Source organism: Numida meleagris, chromosome 5 (genome assembly GCF_002078875.1).
Source record: "Numida meleagris isolate 19003 breed g44 Domestic line chromosome 5, NumMel1.0, whole genome shotgun sequence".
Lineage (NCBI taxonomy): Eukaryota > Metazoa > Chordata > Aves > Galliformes > Numididae > Numida > Numida meleagris.
Window position 1 is genome coordinate 5,975,640 of NC_034413.1, and position 4,408 is coordinate 5,980,047.

Below are 4,408 nucleotides of genomic sequence, written 5' to 3' on the forward strand. Positions count from 1 at the left end.
ATCAGAATAGAATGCAGAGATATGCTCTGGTATAAAAGATGTTTAGAGAGGACCCATTTATATGAGCCTGCTTTGTGCCAAATAGCAGTCTCTAATGGAAATGCTAATCACTATGTTTTTCTGCAACTCTTGCAGAAGTAAATCCAGAGTATCTTTTAATTGGGAGCCTTTCTTTATGGTCTTCAGATGTTTATAAATATGCACAACCTAATCTGATTAGGGCCAGACTCTACATGCTGCTTGCCTTAACAAAATGGGAGAAAGTTCTTGCCTGCAGCCTCTGAATCCCGCTCCTCTCTAAGTCTCTCTCATTCTGTATTTCAGCACTTGAACGCTTGTAATAAAGAATTAAACAACAGCCAATTCTTTGTTCACCCCTCTTCTGTTGGAGAAAGAAGGAAATCCACTAGTAAGCGGGTGAAGGTAATAGAAACATTTTTGAGGGACCTATTTTTCTTGTTGCAAAATACGCTTTAGTTGTAATAAAAATATTTTATGTAATGGCATCATTTTTAATGAGAATATAGATCAGAAGGAAAAAGTAGAATGGGACTCTTACAAGGCTTGCAATGCATAAGCTTTCATTTTTGAAGTAGAGTTCTTCAAAATTTATGCTGCTTTAAGTATTGCAATGACCAAGCTAAAATTTTTCAGTGTAGGTGAATATAATATTTCAGTTGCTTAAAGAAAAGTCATGGGGAACTTCTAAATTTTCTGTCTTTCATACCACATCTGAATTCAATCATATTTTAAGGCAGCGTATTGCTTCAAGGAATAGGTCTATCCTTCTCACAGGTTCAGCTTGGGGAATTTCACTTACTGCTAAGCAGCTCTGGGCAATATTAAAATTGCCTAACTAACTTCCACTTAGGTGTCGGATCTGTTCTTGGCTCAGTGCCTTCCAAACTGGCTCGCTGGTAGGAAACAGTAGACTTTGAACATGAGCTGAAATCTGGACTGTCTGAATACATCCTTCCATCCCTTTCATGAGTTTAATTTTGTGGCTCACTTGCACTGACCGTGATTAAGTCCGGTAACAGCTTCCAAGTGAAATTTTGGCTCATCTGGCTCAATGGGATTTTATGAAAGAAAGAAGGACAGATTTTTAGGTGTCTATATGTGGTCTGGGACTTCTTTCCACCTCCTCACTTCTCCTCCCCAAGGGGTACATAATATAACCAAGTGTTGGTGGTGAAATCATAAAAATTCATCACTTGTTCACAGTGTGCAAGCCGTGATCAAGAAGACAATTTTTTAGTGTAAGGTAATGTTGACCTTAGCAGGAATAATTTGTGCCCTTCAGCATCTGCAGATGTGTAATAGTCTCCAGGGTGTTGTCTGACTGAATATATATATAATATTTTTTAAAAAGTGTCAGCCAAGTCCAAGGTCCAAATGCAAAATGTATTGCTCATGATCACTAGGAGGATTTCTGTTAGTGAAGAATTGTGGTACAGAGAGCAGCAAGAGATACAGATGCAATTGGAACATTTTCATTTCCTGATGAGGACAGTCCAATACTGCTCCAGTTGGGGAAGAGAAAATTGCTCCATTTCTCCTGGACCTGCATCTGCAAATGTGCAAGAAGGAGCATATCTCTAAACAGAAATACACTGAGAAGCTTCTATGGGAAACACATGAGTTTCCATCCAAGATAAAGGAATTCTGCAGAAATACGTGATGCTATTGTATGATATAATGTACAATGGAATTGTCTTGTAAACTTTTATTGGGCAGATAAAATGGCCTTTACGGTATTATGTATAAAAAGAAACACCTGTTTATAAAACAGAGTAGTGTTTCTACATGTGCCAGTGATGGAAGTCTTGTCGGTGCCTTGTCTGTCCTCATCTGTGGCTTTCAAAGCTGTAGCCCAAACTGTGTCTGTCGGTGCCTTGTCAGTCCTCATCTGTGGCTTTCAAAGCTGTGGCTTTCAAAGCTGTAGCCCAAACTGAGTCTTGGCACAGCTACACTGACTTTCACTGCTGAGTTTGGCACCTGGATGCGCAGGAACCACAGAAGATCTAGAACATAACATAATTACTAGATAGGACATATAATGAGATGTACGTCTTCCCAAACACAGATGTTTTCTCTCTTGAAATCCACATGTCTGTGGAAAGCTGACAGAAGTCTGTGTGTGACTGAAACGCCCCTTAAGCCTTGTGATAGTATTAGTGAGATGTAAGCAGAGCGTAAAAATGATGCAGTGGCTGGTTGTACAAAGCTGACCCTTTGTTTCAAGAACTGCAATACCATTTCCAAGAGAAAAGTAGGTAAAAAAGCAGTCCTTTTTGGGGGAGCTTGGTGCAAGGTGCAAAAGATCCGGAAGATGTGGGTGCAGAACTGGTAGAGACACAAGAGATAGCAGAAGTGGTGGGTGTTCATCAAGTACAGTGCTGTGCCTCGTCCGCTCTACCCAGAAGAAACCATGAGACATCAAAGTGTCATTTATTTATCACCCATGTAATCCAGGCTTATTGAACTTCCTATTGACTCCATACAGATAACTTTGGGAGGATGCCAGTTTGTGACTATGCCTGCCTTTGTGCAAACATCCAGTGTGAACCACTGATCCTTTCTGAAATTCAGCAAGCCTTACTTCTTACTCACACTTGTGATCCATTTGCTAAATATGTTCAGCTTATCCAAGGAAAATTAGTGAGTTATATTAGCACAGGCTAGTTTACATACAGGCTGTTTTTAAAAAAGAAAATGCAATATTTTCTGTTTGCAAGTGTGTATGTTGGAAAAACTAACACATAGATATTTGTATATATCCTTATAAAGGCAGCATGATTATTCAGAATTGTGACAGGCTCCAGCCACAGCTTTCGAAAGAGTATCAGCTATGTATTTAAAGCAGATTTGTAGCTGCTGTAATCGAGATTTCACTGAAGTTAATAACTATTGTCTTTCTCTTTCTGTAGCCATAAAATACTCGTATCCCCGTGCAAGACAAAAACTAATGGCAAAATACCTTCACATGAAGCTGAGTCTCTGGTATTCACAGGCAGAGCTGAACACACATGTTAAGGCAGAATTCGACCACCCTGTATAAGCACGATCCAATATAAATATGAAATCACTTCTTTCTCTTCCCTTGGTTGTTCTGCTGAGACAGAAATTCATCAGAAGGTGAATCGCTCTTGCAGCTGATACGTGCCAAGACATGAAGAAATGGGGATGGCCTGTGAAATAAGAGGCAATGGGAATAAGAGTGAAAACAAAGGAATTGCTCAAAAAAATACTAGATGATATTTCATGATAATGGAAAATAATTATCAAAACCTATGGATGTTGCATCTGAGTTGCTGTTTGCCCTTGTGTGGAAATCATATGTGTTTAAAGTGTTGTGTTAGAAATTAATGAAGATAAAATTAAAACACTTGTAATGTAAAATATTACATGCTTTCTCATAGGATTGAGACATAACACTCAAGAGGATTAGCTTATAAAAAGTCAGATAATCCTCACTGGCAGGATAAATATAACTTATAGAAATTCCTGAAGCATGCAGTCCAGAAGATTTTCACTAAAATTAATTTAGCAATAAAATTACGATGCCTTTAGACATTTTTTCAGAAATTGTTAAAGACTGAGCAAAAATAACACACAACATTATTTTCTGCTGTACCCAAATTTCTTCTCCGTCTCAGCAGCATTAGGTAGCAGCTTACAGCCCTGCTTATCCCAGCAATGATAAGAGAGGAGAACAAATGAGAGTTTGTGCTAGAACTTTTCCTTGTGAAATACTCCGTGGGTAGAAGAGAGAAGTAAGTACGTGCATTTGTTGTTTGGTATGGGGAAAGGAGTCAACAAGTTGGGGGAAAAGGGGCTTGGCTGCAGTATGCTGTCTTGATGGGATGTCCTGTGTGTGTGTGTGGATGATTCTCAGCTGCAGAAGGAGGGACAGCTGACAGGTTGCCACCAATTATCCATTCAGGCTGAGTGAGTAGGAAGGCTGAGCAGTTTAGTATCTAGGGAACCCAAGGAACCAAGTAATGAAACAGGAAAACGCCTGGGGAAACTTGTGAGGGAGAGAGAGAAACGTTCTTTTCCTTAAAAGCAGTCCTAGAAGAACTGATATAATGGTTACTAAGATCAGAACGAAGTTGAATCCAGGTTAAAGATGCCCCATCCCTGGAGGTATTCAAGGCAAGGTTGGACGTGGCTCTGGGCAGCCTGGTCTAGTGGTTGGCAACCCTGCACTCAGCAGGGGTGTTGAAACTCGATGATCTTTGAGGTTCTTTCCAACCCAGGCCATTCTGTGATTCTGTGATTCTATAAAGAGTGAATACACAGACTGGGTGACATAGTGCCTGTTGGTGGCTATGGCTACGACAACCAAGTTCTGTGTCAAGTGTCATTTGATGGGACTGGTCAAAGAATTAAAGAAGAATAGATC

At 39.8% G+C, this 4,408-nt stretch overlaps 1 long non-coding RNA gene across 1 annotated transcript; it reads right to left on the reverse strand.

Moving 5' to 3' along the window:
- On the reverse strand, window positions 1,046-3,950 carry LOC110400445. The gene is made up of 3 exons (XR_002439847.1): window positions 3,638-3,950; window positions 2,981-3,191; window positions 1,046-2,024 (listed from the first exon to the last, which is right to left on the reverse strand). It is a non-coding gene; the product is annotated as an uncharacterized LOC110400445 (long non-coding RNA).